General features: G+C 38.4%; 1 protein-coding gene across 8 annotated transcripts in view; it reads right to left on the bottom strand.

Moving 5' to 3' along the window:
- The window catches only part of LOC139812652 (protein amalgam), a 294,458-nt gene that overhangs the window by 123,156 nt on the left and 151,385 nt on the right, over positions 1-19,917 (bottom strand). The gene's annotated exons all lie outside the window — the stretch shown is intronic.

Here is a 19,917-nt window from a genome sequence, read left to right as displayed (position 1 = left end):
GATAATAAGAATATGTGAAATATGCAGGATGCGCTATATTATGTATGTAAAATTTAAAACTCAGAGAAGAAATAGAATTTTATAACTAACGTAAAGTGAGATATATCGTACAATGCATATAGAAGCTATATAAAATCCATTATACCCTTATAATTATGAAATATTTATTCCTTTAAGATATATACTGTCTTGAAACAGAAGGCAAAATTATAAACACATATTTATAATCTCGTTAGAAACGTGTATCACGTAGTAGACTTCACGCTCTCGCGTATACAGCTGTGTCATATCACAAAAGAATATGTTTCAATGTGTTTTCTACTCTTTAGAAATTATTAAGCAAAAAACAGAAATTCCTTCTCACGTTAATGTGAACTAATGGCTGTGCGCGATGAAAAGAGAACGCGGTAATGCCGTTAATGTCAAAGCGCACGCTGCGCTTTACTCACGGTCCACGCCGTATTTCACCGCGCTAAGCCGCGTCGAATCTTGCCCGGCACTGAAGCAATATTTATTTGCCGTTACGATAGCGAAAAGCGGAGCAAATGCCTGTACAAAGTGTCCCCCGCCGCGCCGTTACGATAGTCCACCATAGTTTTCCAACCAGTTCCTATACCGAGTCGCGCACTTGGCTCGGAAACTGCGCTGGCGATATTTCGAAATGGATGGTATCGTCGATTTCGGTATCGAGTGCATTGCCGAAGGGTCCGTTCTTTTCTAGCCGTTTTATTCCGTTGCTCGCTTCGTCGCAATTCGTCGCGGTATACGCTCGATCGGCTCGCAGCAATATGAGTGCGCCATTCCCCTCCCTTTTACCTGCGATCGGAGAAGCTGGATTTTGCCGTTCAGATAAATCGACGACTCGCGAACGACGACGTCGACGGCAATTGCGCGAGCTAAGTCGAGGTCGGGGAAATGATATTTATTTTTATCATCCTCTGTCCTGCAATCTGCGATGAGGCAAAATAAAATATATCGTGTATAATTTAGATTGCAATTGTGAACAGATTGATACATGCCTGGATGAATTCATTTTTTGAGAAAAAATTTACTTTTTAAGCTACAAAACGATTTTAATACAATCCATTCGACATCTATAATTTATCAATTATATTTGCTCAATATCTGAGAACATTTTTTTATTCATTTCTCGAGAGAATATAAAAGAACTAGCAAATTAACATACATATTATTAAAATATTCAAACGACTTTCTGTTCTTAAAAAAGAGATAATAGATATTCTGGAACGTTTTTTAATATTTTCTTCAGTTTTGTCCTTCAGAATTTTATATTAACATTTGATAGAGGCCTAGAATTTTAATTTTTAAATGAGAAAGAAATAAAATAAATGTTTTAATTTATTTCTTTGTATCAATATAATATTTATAGGTACATATATTAGTGTTTGCAACAAGTGATATTAACAATATAAAAAATAATTATTATATCCACTTAATTAAATTCTAGATTCAAAATTATTTGGCTAATTGAATATTAGCCTTTTAATATTAAAATTTAAATATATTTATAATTCTAGTGTAAAATTAAAAAATTGGGATATGTATATAAAATCTACGCCTGTACGGTATCTATATCTTAAATAAAATAGAGACAATTTCCGAGGAACAATATTGTGTAACGTTAAAAACAGTAAAGAATTCAGCGAGTATTCCAAAAATAAGTCCCCAGACTCTTCTCTCTATCTCTTCTTTCTTTTTTCGCGAAATGTTATGGAAGATCAAGACATCACCTCGCGAAAGACCATCATGCGAGATCGAATTTGCACGCGCTCGTGTTTCGTAAGCGAAGTCAAGTTTCCGCCCGTGGATGGCTACACGGTCGATTGCGATAACGATATGGCGAGGCAGCGCCGATTACAATCCCGTAGCCCATATGCCTCCTTTGGGATGTGGTACGAGCGTATTCTATTAACATGGCGGTTTACACGGTCGCGTATTCCTCGTAAATAGAAATGAGCAAACAGATTCCACGCGCGGCGACGCAGCGCCATCGGGGGCCCTTTGCCGCGCTCCCGTTCGCCAATTTCATCAGCGTCCGCTCGCATAACTGAAAACCGTGAAAAATGAGAACGCTGGGGAGGAGGAGGGGGAGGGGGGGGAGAAACGCGCGGGAGCACAAAGACCTTCCGGCATTTTCCGGAAAAATGTTCGCGCGCGCTGTGATACGCAGGCGGTGCAATTTATCACTCTCAGAACGCCGCGACATTAATAAGCGTTTCGGGTCAGACAATGAGCGGTGGAGTAATTCTGACGAGCAACTCGCGCGCGTAGCTATTCGTCTCGGAAGGATTTGTCGCCAGCGGGTGGAAGAGCTCTCCTCTCGAGTAAAATGGAATATTAACGTTGTTACATAGATCTCTAAATTCTAGTGAAAGATGCGCGAAATGGATTTCATATCTCGCGATGTCGATACAACTGTTTGATTCAATAATATGTTATTTTATTATGCGTAATAATAAAGGAATATTATGTGTTATAACTGAAACATTATAATATGTTCCTAATGTATGTATTACAGGATTTATCACCTATTGTGTTACTGTTTAAAATACAATATAATTATATTAAGAATTTTGTAATATTAACAATTAAATATCGTGACATTAAAATTTTATTATTAGAATGTTGTTTTTTTTTCCTCAAATAATCATAAACAGTAATGAGTAATTGTTATGTAAATTTTATATAATAAATAAACAAAACGCGTGATAAAAAATGTCTTATCATGAATACTTTACCGAAGGTTCAAAGCTATGTCGAGTTTTTAAATAATGTATTGTATATCTTGTCTTATATACGTAACTGAAATAATTCTTTACCGCGGTCCATTGTGACCGTGAGATTTATTACGGACCTCCACTCATCCTATAAATTACAGTATAGTATGTGTGTTAGAATCGCGCGTGCTTCCATTTTGCGAACAAAGATAATTTAAATGCGCGTGACTGCGAAGATGAACCGTCGAGGTAAATAATACAGCACGTATATATGTCGAGGAGACGCGGGGGATGGGTGCACGTGAAACACTAAGGTCTTAGATGTCTGCTCGAACAACCTGTACAATTCGAATAGAAGGGAAGTACAATGGCGGAGATACTGCAAATGCGAGAATCCGAGCAGTATCCGAGGAAAGTTCGTAGACCACTCGTTTCCTCTCTGGCGGAAAGAACTCGAAAGATCGGAGAAATTGCTGAGTTACTACTGCATCAGGCTTTAGCATAAAGTGGAATATGGTGGTACTGGTGTTACGGAACTTTAGTGGCCGTATAATCCCGTCGGCGCACGCGTGATTCTCGACCGTCGACTTTAGTCGCAATTATATTGAAAGTTCGATTCCAGTTTAACTTATCCTTATCTCTGCGCGGTCAAGAAACAAATTCTCTAAAATAAGATGAGGAACGGAAGGAATATCAAAAATACATAACGTAATGCCACACACTATATACGCTGCCTATTTATTGTATATTTATTTGTGTATCTGTATCAAGAATTGCTTGTATTAAAAAATAAAAAAAGGTTAATATATATAATTATAAGGCTCTTTTCTATTCATTCAAATTGTATGCTATAAAATATGCCACTTCAACACGAGAGCACTTCTGAGCAGAATAAACATTCCAGCAGTTCCAGTTCAGCAATCAATCTAGTATAACAGAATCTCACCTATATCATACGTATTCAAAAGCGAGCTTAAACTTTACGAAGCCCATTAGCGAGTAACTAGGGGATGTTCTATCGAGCGAAGTCAGCAGTTAAATTCGCGAACGTCCAAATCTCACGAGGCCGTTCAACCTCACGGCACGGTAGTGCCGTCCTTAAGGGCACCAATTCTGAAGCGTCTACGTGTATACGTGCGTGCGCTTCGAAGGGAGTATGGTATCATCAAGAGTCGAGAGGGGCGAGTAATCGAAAGAGTTGGTCCTAGCGAGTGGAGGTCTGCATCGTCTCCTCGTAGTGACACTTGACCCACGGCCAACGTAGGATATAGCAAAGTCAGAAGACTGAGAAATCGCACGCATTGAAATTTGACGCTCTGGGAATTTAATGCACTGGGAATTAGGCTATTAAGTGTGAACAATGCCGTAATCTTGGTACATCTGTTCTATCCTAGCACGATAACGCTCATTGCGCAGTAAACGACTTAGAATATTAAGGCAATAATAGTGGCGCGCCGATAATTCCGCGGGTGCGACCAAAGATAATATTAAATAAATGTCAGCCTTTTATAGCGCTAAAACTTTATCGACCAGTATTAAATACATCAAAATGTTGCAATTTATTAAGACGTCTTATGTACTTAAAGAGTTCATTAAATAAATATTAAAAATATGACAAGCGTTTTGTCGAGACTTTCTTATTTCTAGATTTTTTAAATCTTAATATAAAAATCGAATTATCTCTTTCAACTCAAAAATCCCCATTCATAGATTTTAGCATCATATTTTTTTTAAGACTGCCTTCTATTTACTTATCTGTAATTTAATTACATTACACTTTAATTATATTAATTTTGATTCAGATTTCTTCATCTTACAATTAGTTTTACAGCAGTTTTAATGTATTTGAGTAGAGACCATCAAGTAAGAGTCTGGCCATTGATCGACTGTGTGCTGATTGGTGTTGACAAACCATGGCAGAAGTAATCCAAAATATAAAAACAAAAGCGTCAAAACAAACCCAGTCTATTTGTTATGATTTATCATACAAAACATGTCGTCATGTGTCTCTAACTAATACATAAATTCTACATAGAGTGTATTGTTTTTACGCAGCTACCATTATTTGTCAAATTGGCCAGATTCTTACTTAAGGGTCTCCATATTTGAACTTTTTAACATGTTCAATTGATTCTCATTACACCTGTAGTATAATATATATATTAGTTCGTTTTCACACACCTTTTCTCCAAACTTTTTTCAAAACCAGAACTATTGTGCGGCCTACCGAAAATAAATCTCAAGGATAAGCGATATGACAGGACGAAGTATAAGAAGCTTACTATCAAATGAAGATGACGAAGGTGGACTGCCAAAAGCTGTATGATATGGGATGATGACAAGTCAAAAGAGAAGGGTGTGTCGAAGGTGCGTTCTCGCGGTTAAAGGAGGAACGGTCGGGTTGAAAGGTTGCTCTGGGACATCGTAGGATCACGGATGAAACTAGGCGCGAGCAGGTTCGAGGAAATTGCCACTCAGAAAGTTACGTAACCGCGCGAGAGGATTACAAAACTTATTGTATGGGAAGAAAACGAGGCGGCGAACAGAGTCGCGATACTGTATTCTTACGACCCGCAACGCGATCCTCGTACGAAAATAGCGTCCAATATCGTCCGCCATTTTGGGTGGTTTGAAGTAGATTGGAGCGAGGACGGTATGAAATAGCGATGATAGAAATTTTGACTGCCGCAAATTAATCCGTGTGGTTTCTTATATAGCAACTGTAACGTTATAACGTAATAATTAACGTTGCAATTTATTGATTAAAATATGTATAATTTTATACGTAGGAAAATTTTGAAATTAATCTCAATATACTCGAGAAAAAGTGCGCGCGGAAAATTGAAGAAATCCGAGTTGCGTGAAGATCGGGTTGATCTGAAGAGATCGAGATTGCGTTGCGGAAGAATTGAAAAAGGAATCAAGAGCGTCATTGTTCCGGAAAACTGCCACTCAGAAAGTTACGCAACTGAGAAAATTACAAAACTTATTGCGTGGAGGGGAAACAAGTCATCGAGCGACACCGCAATGCAACATCTTCACCCCCTCCCCCAACTTCTTGAAATTCCATGCCTTGCGTGCTATTTTGAAACGGAACATAAGTAAGATATCTCGTATCTGCAGTATCATAATTCTCCCAGCAGAGATGCAATGTGCAAATTACATGCGGAACGACTGACTGCGCACCGTCGTCGTCTCTTTCAGTTCAGTACAGTAGCCGGCGAGCGTCCCCCGAATAAGGGAAGTAATTTCGCATAAATTACACTTGTAAGGAAACTCGATAGCAGATACGTCGGATCGCTTTATTTAACATTCTGTTAAAAAAAAAAAAAATAGAAACGTGTGTTTTCTTTTGCTTTTCTCTTTTTCTTGTAGCTTCGCATCATATATTTACATAACAGGATTATAACAGGTTGTTTTATTGTGTCAAGAAACGTTACGTAAGATTACAACAATACACATATATATGCAAATAAGAATTTGTATTGTGCATAGAAAATCTAGGAATAAAAATTTAGCCTCTTTACACTATTGATTCTTTTCATTGCATAATTCATCAGTTTATTTTTTTTTTACAACCCTGCGACGCTGACTTTTATTCGCGCGCGAATAATATTCGCATTGCTAATACACAGGTTGTTTATAGAGAGAGAATTGTGTAAAGGCGGTCTATTCCGTAAGAATTGCCACTCTCGGCGAGATAACGCAACTACCAAAACTTTCGTCGGAAAAAAAACGTATCATCCGGTACGGTTGTACGTTCTGAGGCTCGGAAGTGGAGTTCCGGGGGCGGAGTCGCGTGTCGCAAGTTTCCGGCCGCGCGCTGCTTGTAAGAAGAATCGACGCCCGGCGCCTCCTCGTCCTCCCACGCGAAAGTTCGAGCAGCTTCGGCTACTCTTATACGATGAAGGATGAGGACAGCCGACAGACACGGTCATTTGTTATTTACCGATCATTACACTTCGACGTGACTGAAATGCCCGACGAGTCGCAAGTCCTGAGACGGACCTGCGACGATGACAATGACGCTTTGTCATTCCGCGCCATGATTTCTTCGCGCGCGCCGAGATTCGTTGACGTTTCGTTTTCGATTATCGCGGATACCAGCTCGAGGATGAATAACTTGGATCATTGGAGTCATTGGAGTCATTGGAGAATCAACGGATATCCATCGGAAACTTACGTTTCGACGATGGATGTTCTCGCTGGGAATTCTTCTGAAATGTGCGAGCTCGCGATACTCGATATATAAAACAACATATGTAGATATATTATTATCAAAAGATACGAATAAATTCCAGATATATAAAAATGTTTTAACGATACGCGCAGCAATATAATATGTAACTATATGTAACATTTTAAACTCTAATAACATGTATGTATACATACATGTACTTTATATAGATAGAAATACACATATATATATATATATATATATATATATATATATATATATATACGTCTAGAATATCATGCAAAGTGATTTGGAAGTTGCTTCAGAGCTTGGGAACTTCATGATGCAATTTTCGTAATAATTACTCGTAATTACCCGCTAGTTAAGGGACGACGATGGCGCGGAGGAGCGCCGCACCTCGTCTTCGCAGCGTGGAGAGTATGTGAATAATAAAAAGCTCCCATGGAAAACATGCCGCGCACCGCATCGATCGGGATAAACTCCGAACGTGAGAATATTGACGCGAAAAGGGAGTGTGAGAGGTCAGCGGGTATATTCAGGCCTGTGAAGTTACTGTGGCGGGCATTCTTCTCGTACTGATCTTTTTTTTCCCCTTTCCTCGCACGACTTCATCCCGAAGAGAGAAAGAAAGAGAGGGAGGAGAGAGAGAGAGAGAGAGAGAGAGAGAGAGAGAGAGAGAGAGAGAGTTGGCGCTGGGCGCGAGAAGCCCCGTTAAAGCCTTCGCTTTAAAGCTTTGCAACTTGGGCGGAAAGTTCGCGTTCGAACTATCGGGAAAACCTCGCGCCGCAGTATAAGCCCGACCTTACTGATATTATTGCCCTGGCCGTGCCTCGCACCTCGCGATGTCCTCGTTTCGCCTCCGCACTGTCCTTCTCGGTTTGCTTTTCGCTTACTTTTCAGTCACGGAGTATACACATAGCTACGGAAAAACAGTCGTGAGTTGCCTCGCAAAAATCGCCTTGTCACAGCACCCGCATTATATCTGGCCGTATCTTTCTTTGTAATTAGCATTCAACTTCGTGACAAGGAATTAATAAGCGTTATTTTGAAATAATTTCCAGTTTCAACTCTATTACATAATTTTCAGTACATTGAATGCATAACCATTCGTGTCCAGATGATATAACCGTGGAGTATGTCTCTTTTTCGATTACTATATATTTCAAGGCACTTGAAATAATTTACTTATTTCAAGATCTATAGTATATATTATATTTCTTTATTACGCAATACATATTGAAATATCTCGTTAAATATACAAACATCTCTTTAAAGTAAGATTCTTGAGAGTAATAGTCCGTGAATGAAGACAAGTATCTCAGTCTGAAGCGATCCTTTCAAATTATTTGATGTTTGTACTTTGCATAGAGATCGAGATTGTGTCTGTATCTCGAGTGCCTATCTTTCGTTGCACAGATACATCTCTTAATTAAGAATTTAAAAAATATATAATATAACAACAAAAATAATATTTTAAAAACAACTGTGTAATAAAATAAGCGGAAAATTATTATAATTTACACAAAAACATTTTATGAGATGTGCATATTTATCGACTAACCTATTACGTCCAGTAAATATTTCACATAATTTATAATACATTATATTTTTACAATAATATTTTAAATATTTGATAAACGACAATGAAACAAAAATCAATATTGCAACTGAATAGTTTTACACAAATATCAGATATAAGATTTGTACTTCGTATATTTATACTAGTATACTATTGATTTTGAAACAATCCTATACAATTTCAATTAATCAAAATACAGTATGATTTAGATGCAGCGTTTCAACGAAAGAGAATCTATACCGGTATTAGAGCATATCTATCGGCAAACGTTATTTCCCTCATCAGTAAGCGCAACGGCAGCGTTCTCCGTGCATCGACATGTACGCGAAATGAAATCCTATTGTCATACACCCGCGGGTATTGTTGAACATGCGAAGAAACGATCGACACAAAGCGGCGACAGCGAGGCAATTGTGTTACTAACGCGCTAAGCATAATCGAGTGAAATTCTACATTGAGGCATCATTTCGCTTCTGTTTCGGAAGTTAATATTGAAGCGAAATGCAAAATCACTAATATAATATTTAATTCGAAGATACAGAAGATTAAGAACTATCCTGTAAGAACCGCTTATTCAGCAACGTAACAGCTGCGACGACGTCACTAAACGTGGGGTGAAATTTCTTTTATCGATTCGCGGATGAAATTAAATTTTACGACTCGATTCGGTATATACACTGAAAAGAAACAATTTATTATTTGCAAGAAAATAAATTTCTTTGAATTTAGTTTCCTTAATTCAAAGAAGTATTAGGTAGAGAAAATATTTTAAACTCAGAAAAATGTTTTCTTAAACCTATCCAATACTTCTTTGAATTAAGGAAACTAAATTCAAAGAAATCTATTTTCTTGCAAATACTACATCTTTTTCGGTGTATAAACGCTAGGTACAAGCGCAACAATGCGCATTGCTTATATGTCGATACGTTACTCGATTCCAGCAAGAGACTCGTTTTCACCAGCACCCAGACACATTTTCCTAACAATGCGACCAACGCGTGCTCGGCCTACGAGCGACAAAAATCGTTTCGGTGCGTGAACTCTGTAACTTTTCCTATGTCGAATCATATTCCAACTTCGTGCTCTGCACTAAAAATCTCGTTGCAGAGAATTGAACGAATTATTATAAGGTTACATATATGATTTACTGTAATAAAGCTATTTCCTGTGAAACTAATTTATAATCGTATTATAATCGTTTATCACACTATACTAACTTACTTTTTAAAGAATATATAGGATAAATCATATTTAACCGTTCTGATTACAAAAATGAAAATAATTTGAGTAATTACATAACAAGTAAGTCGAGAAAGAAGATAGCATTATAGCGTAATCAAATTTTCAAAGATCAGGAATTATTTTGCTATTGCGAGATGATATCGAAAAAAGTGAAAAAGTAAAATAATAAAATAGTGACGAGAATCCAAACAAGATTCGATCGCAGCGTCAATCACGTTGACTGGCACGGTCGGTAAACTGGTCCGCACGACCGTGACTGACATTGCGATTGAACAGAGTTTTCGGATTATTTACGATTCATTAACGGACCGCGGCTACCGTAGATTTCCGATTGTACATACCCTTCAGACTTACAACGAGAACTCGCGATTCCGTGAGAAATCGGCCGCCACCACGAAAAACGATTCGCACGGAACGTGCCGAACTATCCGCGCCCGCAGTTGCGCTCCGTGCCAAGATATTTAATGCAAGCACATCGATTCACCGAACCCCTTCACATTTTTCTCGCTCGACCGGGACATCCGACTGAGGTACCCCGATAGATTGCGGTGAAAATTCTATGAGAGATGACGACCATGCGGGGATAATAATCTCCGTGCGAGGACCGGAAGTACCGGAGGACCCTCTCTGTGCCACCAGACCACCGCACTGGCGGGCGTAACTATCCAAGTTACGAGCTACGCGACGATCGTAGATCTAAGGATAAACTAGTAGAACGAAACTGCAATCGCACGAACGCCACGTGGAAACCACATTGAATATTCATTGACTAATCGATTGGAGAACACGTTTTAGACCATATTGAACTTTACACATAAAATTTGTGTGTGAAATAGATTTTCGCGCGAAGTGGATTCTCTCATCTCTGTGATCGACTTTGAGCACTCTCAAAGTGCTATGCACGACGCAGTAAAAGTTTCGTGACAATCTCTCTACAATTATTAGATATTTCCAATTTCACTGTGCCTTATTCCTATTTTGCGTAGCAAAAAAAAAATTAAAGTTTTTAAACAATTCTAAAATCCAGTACATAAAAATTTACTCATACGCAATAAAATTTAAAATATTTACTTTCAATAATATTTCTTATTTCTAAATCGCGCTTTGAAATGTAAAAAGTTGTTGACAATTTAAAAATCGCTTTCATAAAAACTCGTTCCGGATATATGAGAGAGCAAAAGTAAAATCAAATAAGATATCACGATTGAGAAGGCGTTACGTCATTGGCTGAAAACGTCTTACGCGAATGAGGTCATTTCTCGTAGCAGATCCAACTTGATACATCGAGCGGGGAGTGACACTCGCGTTTCTTGATTAGCCGCATAATTTTTTCGTCTGCCCCTGATAATATCAGGCCATCCCGAGGCGAGGGGAGCTTCCCGGTAGAATGAGAAATGTTCTTGGACCGCGTTACCAAACGATTCCGCGGGAACGAGCTCTTCCTGATACCTCGATCCCGCGTTCCCCATATCCGAGGCTCGTTCATCGTGAAGCGCGGCTCATGAATTCCTGCGAATGCCGGTTCTTATCGCCGGGACACGTCGTTGCGCATGAAAGGCGCGCCTTTCGGAAGAAGAATGATCGTCGTTTGCGCAAAGACCGTGTGAATTGCGCCATTACATTTTGCGAAGCTTCTTCTCCTGACGCGCTTCTTCATATTAACTTCTTTCTCATGATGCGGCATTCCTAGGGCCGATCATTTCTCATTGTGGATACGTTGTAAATAGGGCTCGCGTAAATGCCGCGCAGCTATTAAGAAGTATCTCGCGGAAAGTTTTAATACTGATAACGATCAAACTGTAATAAGTAATTAAATATATTAATTATTACTATATAATAACAGTTCCTCATAATGCATTTCAATGAGTTTTCTTATAATCCTATATTCATACTAGCTATTTATGGCTTGACTGAGATTAATATGGCAAATCACATTTTCTAGCCCTCTCAAGAATCACAGACATCCGCCTTAGCGGATTTACAAAAGAGATTTACAAGAAATATTCTGATATATCTTCTTTTTATTGCTGGTCAAGGGAATAAACTATCAACGTTTTTGCTGCTGCGTACGTGATCGAAATATATCGTCTAGCATTCGGTATATTCAAGATATACTCGCAGCTGCCAATCTAACACGGAACGTATTTTGTACGTGAATTCTAAAATAGGTGTTCTTTATCGTTAACTTTAAATAAAAAATCCACAGTTCAAAAATCGGACAAAATACATCGCGTGTATGTACGGTAAGTAAAGAAGAAATAATTTCTCATATATTTGTCAATTTCATTTCGATATAAAGAATTATCTCGATTATATTTCATATTATCTAAATTGATTGCATATTAATATCTATATAAACGCATATTTAAACAAAAGTTTTAATAATTTAACATAATGTTTTAAATTAAATAATTAAAAATCTCGATAACAATAAAAATTAAATCTGGCCATGAGTGTCAACCCGCGGTTATTTGTGCGTAATAAATCAAAATTTATTTATAATTTTTCTTACATTTTTGTCCAAACGTTTCGGCTCCGCAATGAGCCATTATCAGCGGCATAACAAATACAATTTAATAATTCTCACGATCTCCGTTACGCTATGGATGAGTGCTTCAGGACTGGAAAGTCGGAAAGCCGATCTGCTCGTAACGTGCTGACGTATGATTGGAATGTAAAGTCAAGTGTCACAGTCAAGTGATCAGGAGAACGCAAGTATGAGACTTGATATCGTGGTCATTTTTAAAATCCATTGTTCAGCAATGCGACTAATAAGACGTGCTTATGTGTCGTCTTTGTCGCATTGCTGAATAATGGATCAAGAGACACGGTAGTGTCTCGCGCCAAGTATCGCGCAAATCGAGACCGCACTGTGACTATTTTACGCGACGCAACGAGTAAAAATGACCACGATATCAATTCTCTTACTGCTGCGTGTTGACGTATAGTTGGAATGTGATGTCATAGTCAAGTTATCAGAAGAACGCAAGTATGAAAATTGATATCGTGGTCATTTGATCATTTGACTATGACATCGCATTCCGCACGTCAACACGTTACGAGCGGATCGGCTTTCCGACTTTCCAGTCCCGAAGCACTCATCCACAGCGTAACAGAGATCGTGAAAATTATTAAATTGTTATGCCAAATTATTAATTTGTTATGCCGCTGATAATGGCTCAATGCACAGCCGAAACGTTCGGACAAAGATATAAAAAGAATTAATAAATAAATTTTGATTTATCACGCACAAATAACCGCGTTGACTCTCATGGCCAGATTTAATTTTCATTGATAATTTTTTAAATAATTATTTTAGATCTCTTGAAAACATTAAATTATTATTTTATTTTGGCATAAATTTTTCTGTAATTGAAAAATTTACATAAGTATAAAGTTATATACTTATATAAGTTATATATATTGCTTCTTGCTCACATCGTTCGTCGTTACAGACGGAATATAACGAAAATTACCGCTAAAACATTTTTGGAACATAAGATCCGAACAAAATAAAATATTAACTAAGAATACGACTTAAGATACGCAACAGAACTTGGCAAACTTCCTATGACGTCATTACACCTTAAGACGGGTGAAACTCGGAGATGGATCTTCTCGCCTAGAAAGACGAGAAACTTCACACTTCCATCGTCCTCTTATTGTCTTTCAATCACAAGCGACACGCTTCTGTCCACTGGACCTAATTCTCTCAGTTATTTTACTCCGCTATTTCTTTAAGACTGAGAATAAAATAATATTTTCCTTTTTAACAGAATGACTTTTTTGTCTTAAAAGCAAAATTTTGGTAAATTCAAAGCTCATACGGTCTTAAATTCATATGGTTTTCAATCCGTTTATATTAATCGTTATTGTAATGAGAGATATCAAAACAAAGACAATGGGAATATACTTTACACTTAATATTAAGAAATCGCAATCTAGGGTTTAAAAAATATATATACGGGAAAGTCGATCTCGCTTACTTTGTTATTTGATAACATGTAATTTTCGGATACTTAAAAATATTTCAATTACTATTTTAACATAAATACATGTAATTAAAATATGTATTTTTGATTTTTATTAAATATGTTTTTTTATTTTACATTTACCACGTAATATACTTCTCTCTTAATTGTAATATTTAAAACTTATTGTCCCAATCTGTCAAATAATAATTACATTAATAATAATAATAATAGAATTGATATGACTGATTGTGAGCACATTAAATAAGACAGAATAAAAATTATAAAATAATTATACACAAGTTTAAGTAATTGACATATTTTATACTATATTACACAACATGTCGTTCTACGTGTTTGTCAGTTTATACTTCTATAGTATAGCTTTTAGGTACAAACAGCCACAGAGAAGTTGACACTTGCTGCGCCTCTCCGTCAGTATAAGCTCCCTCTGCACACAAAGCAAGTCGCACAGAGGTACATTTCGAGAAACTAAACACCTTCGTTCCATATTTCGGGGCATTTCTCCACTGCCGCTGCAGGAGACACGAGTGCCCGAAGTGTGGTCTGCTCCTGTAACCCCAACCGTCCTCCGTTTTTCCTCCACACGATGGAAGAAAGGAGGGAAAAAAAGCAGCTCGCCTAAACCGTCTCTCCTGTTTCACGACGGACGCAGACTATCCCCAAACCAGCGCGCACGCCTTCTCTTTCAGCTCCAGCAGCAGCAACAACGACGACGACGACTAAGACAATTTACAGCCATCTGATTCCGTCGCGGTGCAACGATTACGTAAGGCAGGGGTTTTCCTTATTTACGAGCTGAAAAAGTTCCGCGGCTTCCCGGCGCAGCTTACGTAATTTCTTACTTATCTTCGAGACACGCGTCTCCGATGTCCTTCTCGTAGGTACTCTTCGATAACCGCTTGTTTATCTCCAGCGGCAATTTCTTTTCGCCGGTTACGCTTAACGTGTATCTTCTTCCGGTGTTGAAAGCGAGATATTTGTCTCAACTGTCTAGTTCATCAAATCGTAAAAGCTCCTTATAGCAAAGGTTCTTGCACGAGTGAGACCGGCGGAAGATCTTGCTTTCGGGTTATCTCGACATGTGAAAGGAAACGGATTTCTCAAAGCAAAATAAAAATGTGAGGAACACGCGACAAACCGCTCAAAAACGACTATATTTTACCATCTTCGAATTCTAGAGAAAATAACGATACTTTAACGGTATAACAATAAGCATTATGTAAAAATTAATCCTATAATCATTATAGTATAATGGATTACTGCTACGTACTTAACTCTGATGCATTTCTTTGATGTTAAATAATTTTAAGTCAATTCTAAATTCACTTTGTATAATTGTTTTCAGATATAATATGAGCAGAAAAATAAACTGTCATATATAAGATTCAGTAGTACGATTCATATGGAGATTATAATATAAAACGACCCCATTATGAACTTAATATATATTCAGTTTCAAATGCATTATTAAAAATAAATACTTTGCACACACACACACACACACACTTTTCTGTACTACATAGAAAAGCATTTAATATTTTGGATATACTTCCGAAAACTACCCACGCTCTATATAATAAGCGAACACCTTCTTATGGACAGGTATTATAGGAGTCGATAACTGAATCAAAAAGTCTTTTATCGTTTTCTACATATCTCAATAATTAATGAGAAATTAATTAATTAATGATACGTGCGAATTAGTGTGCGTCTATGACGTCTATGTGATTCGACGAGAAACAATCCAATGTTTAGAAGTAGCCCGCTTATTATACCTGGCACCCATTAAAATTATGACACCTAGAAAAACATTTAAAAAAAATAATTTAATATATTAATTTTGCAGTTCTCTTTTATTAATCGAACGATGAGAAAAATCCTTGTATATTATTTAAGTAAATGCTTGGGCGGGGGAGGGGCTCCGCCAAATATTATGATTTTAATTTAGAAATAGATATGGATTAGTTTTTTCGGGATGAGAGTGCAGGCGAAAGAGCGGAGCCCTTTAATTGTCGATATAAAGAGAAATACAATAAAAATATATTGTAATATCAATTAAGACATAATTATTATTTGCAAATTTATATATGGTTAGCTGTGCAAATATGTGAAAAAATAACGAGAAAATATTCAATCACTACATATGACTTTATTTGAACATTTTATGCCTTCATATTTCTCATTGGCAAAAATCCATTCAAAAATTCATTTGGAAGTTATTACAACATTTTCGATAAATAGAACGCGGGTGTTTTTCAAAAGGTTATTCATATTTCTTCAAAACACTCCATAGATATACGCATTTGAAAGAAATCACAAATACAAATCAAGATCAGTTTCTTCGTGTTTTTCCGTAAACTGCAAAGGTCGCTTCTTTGCACTATAGGCATGAGAAAATTGCATGACTCTCAAAGGGTTAGATTGCTCGAACGAGCATCGAGGGATCGCTATTTCAGCGCCAATCGGGTTTTCAACCAAGCAAGTGAACGACGTTAGCCACGAATTCCCCTTTTTAGCGCTGTTTCGAGCGAAGGAAGACGTGCCCATAAAAAGGGCAAGAGCGCCAGAGGCGTGGTGAAAGCACAGAAGAAGGGCCGCTGAGGAGGGTGGTATTTTCTAAAGACGCTTACTCCTCAGGCAGATGCGAAACCGCGGGCAAGGAAAAGCAAGGGGATCCTGACGCCTATATTTACTCATTTTCTTTCGGGCGTTTCTCAAAGGAAACGTCGCCTTAGTTGTCGCCGGGCGTAAAAATGCTCAGCTATTTCGCCTTGCCTAAAGGCTTAACCCCGTATACGCAGTAACCCGCGTATAGATCTGCACGATCATCTCATAGACGGAGCGAGGAAAAAGAGAGAACGGTGGGAAATGCGTTGGAATTGTGAGACTCCACGAGCGAGTCTGGCTATGTCAACCCTCTGAGAAAATTCGGTTAACGGCATTTTCACGTTCTAGTAGTATCCACACTATCCACGCGACGTAAAAAAAAATCGATAAAGCGAAATATATTCTTGCTCTCGCGATTTAGATTATTTTATCTCCAGGCGACCGGATACCTCGTTTATTTTTCATCTCCTCAATTTTCATCATTTTAGTTGCAAATTCAAATTTACGATTTTTGCATTCCATCGAAAACATGATCTAGTTTCTACGACGTTTCTGTAGAAATATTATTCTTAATATTTTTAATAAAATCAAAGTTGGAATATCGCCGCATGGCGGCCGTGGCTGGCTTGCGACCGACGAGAAAATGTCGGAGCGCATCGCGCGCGCTGACGCGCTGAAACAAGTCGCGAATATTCGCGACAAGACCCCGGCGCCGCGCCGACGATGTGAAACCGGCGCGGCGGCGGATCGGCCGGAATACCGGAGCTAATAGTTTCGAGCGCCACTGAAACGCGAGAACGCGGTCGGTTCCGCTGGACGGAAGTGTATCGTGAGCGATATCTGGTGTTTAATTTACAATTAGCCTGACTTCTGCGCCGCATAGTTACTGACGATGTCAGCCGCGCGGATGCATACGGATAATATAGCGAATAGTTTCCACCGATTATCCGAATGGAAGACCGAATTGCCCACGGTCTTCCATTCGGCATCCGCGAATACCGCAGTAGCACGCACCGCATCATCGTTCGACGAGACCGAGACTCGCCGTTTACGCCACGTTTATTACCAAGCCGAGGTTTACGACAAAACTCGACCGGCTAAGCCGAGATTTAAGACGCGTCCGCACGCATGGAGATATCGATCGCCGAGTTTCAAGAAGACTTTTATGCCATTTTCCATGTATACACGATTTGTAATCAGTCCGCGCGGTTGTCCACTCGTAAACTTTAGGTCCTTGCGAGGCTTTAATCCTTCCCCCCTTTTTTTACGATCGTAATCGATTCTGTAATTTACAATTAGTCGGGGTTCAGCGTCGTAATGGCGAGAACGTTTTACGTTCGCGATATGCACGACGATCAGCGTTTCAATGCGTACATTGTCAATTTGAAGTGGATCTACCGAGAACTGGAAGATAGGATTTTCTAAATCTGATTGCAATGTGATCTCTTGCTTTTTACGCTTCGCTGAACGCTCTGATGGCAAATGGAATCCCGTAGAATTCTGTGCTAGCGTTGGTCGAAGATGATAACATTATGATGATGTAATTAATATTACATTGGACCATTCGAAACTGCCACTGCCACCGAGGAAGCCGACATAATTCTTCGGGAAGGTATGCTGAAAGTGCGCGGTAGAATTTGCAGGATTTCTCGCAGACACGATGACAGCTTGAACAAAACTATTTCGCGATGATACTTTATTGGGCAGCTTTCCCGCCGGCAGAAGCGCGCAGGAATGCGCGCGAAAGGAAAGCACGCGAACGCAACGGCGCGTTACTTGCCGTTTGTTGAAAGGCAGATTTGTGTGGAATGGTATTTAGCTGCAAAACAGAACTTAGCGAATGTTTTACAGTACAGTGGCGACTCGCCCGCGGTAAGTGGAAATGGCGTTATTACACGCTCGCGTAGCACGTATAAAAGTTGTTGCGCGCAACGAAGACAGGCGTCTTCCCCCGGCTTTATGCAACGTTGTAACAAACAGAAGCGGAACAGTTTCGCGTGGTACCGGCACCGCCAATTGGAAAATGTGTATATCGCGCTCGCATGTTTTCGAACATTTATCGTATCTGCTGCGAGCACTGTTTCCGTTTCTAAATTATGCTTCTGAGTTAAAAATAGACCTTTAACTGTGATTTTATAATGAGAAAAATTAGTATCCACACATTAACATTAAAATATACCGTCATTTAATTCTAAATACAGCTGTGACGTTTTACTTCTTTAAACGTATCAAATTTGAATATCATCATATTTGATATATTAAATGGCATTAATTTCAAATATCTCTGTAAAAAAATATTATAAAATAATATTAATAAATTAATATTATTTTATAGTATTAATAAATTAACAATGCTTTTTTAAAATATCTAAAACGATTCAAAAAACTGCCTCTAAAGAACTTTTATTACAGTTTCGTAAAGTTTTACTTGAAACGTCAGTTCTCTAATTTGAAAACCTTTTTCATGCGATTATATGCCGTACACAACACCTGAAACATTAATACTACTTAGACTTTCAGAAGCAAAAAACGCAAAAAAATAATGATTGATTTTTTAAAGTAGCGTCATGGTTATTCTAAAATTTTCGTAATGAGAGAACCTCTTCGTCAAAAAGTATTTATACTTGATCTTTTGAAACTTTTTACAACTCATAAGAACGAATGCTATATACTATTATAATTAAATAATTTAATTTACGAAAGTATAATTTAATCTGTGCCGTATATATGTTGCGATATATGTATAAGAATAGGGGAAACATTTTCTGCGAATTGTCTTGATAAAAAGAAATGCTGACGCTGAAATAATTTCGATCTCCTGAATGTTTTGCCTTTTGTAATCCTAATACGAAGAAGGTACGTAACGGTAAAGACCTTACTATGCCGCGGCACGTTTCGACGACTTCGCTAAACAACAATAATTATTATTCCGAACACGCAGTCGCTCAAACCCCCCCGTAATCGTCCCTTCGTCGAAAATCCGAGGGCGAGAAGTTGCACGACGCGGAACAGATTAAAGCGTTAAGCTGCGCTACGGTAGTCAGAGGTGGTATCAGGAGGCGACGAAATAACAGCGGCGTGGCATTTTCATCCCCCCGTTCGTACGTGTCAAGCGCCGCTTAATTACCTGGTCTAGCGAAGTTCCAGCGCCATCGGGAAAACTCGATAGCCGAATCCATAAGCGATATGCGAAAGACACATACCAGCATCGGACCGAAATCTGTCGGTTAGATATGCCCCGACAATGTCGTACAGTTTAAAGGACAATTTTGTCCGTTACGCCCTTTATTATCCGGAAAGACCTGGCTCATTCATGCTCCAAGTGCGTACACACGAATGTTATCTCTTTACCCGGTTTAACGTGCTATATCGAGTCGTTCATCGTTTAAACGAAATATGCAAATTACATTTAGCGATAGAAGGAAAAGCTCGCCCTGCAAGCTTAGCGTGCAATTTAAATTCCAGCTTTGCGGAGATTCGCAGAGAAGCGCGTTCCTAAGATTTTCGGCGCAAGCGTATCGCTTTGTTAAATTTTCAGTTGATTGTAGTTATAAGTAT

The sequence above is a fragment of the Temnothorax longispinosus genome, chromosome 5 (genome assembly GCF_030848805.1).
Source record: "Temnothorax longispinosus isolate EJ_2023e chromosome 5, Tlon_JGU_v1, whole genome shotgun sequence".
NCBI lineage: Eukaryota > Metazoa > Arthropoda > Insecta > Hymenoptera > Formicidae > Temnothorax > Temnothorax longispinosus.
This window is presented reverse-complemented; position numbering and strand designations above follow the sequence as displayed.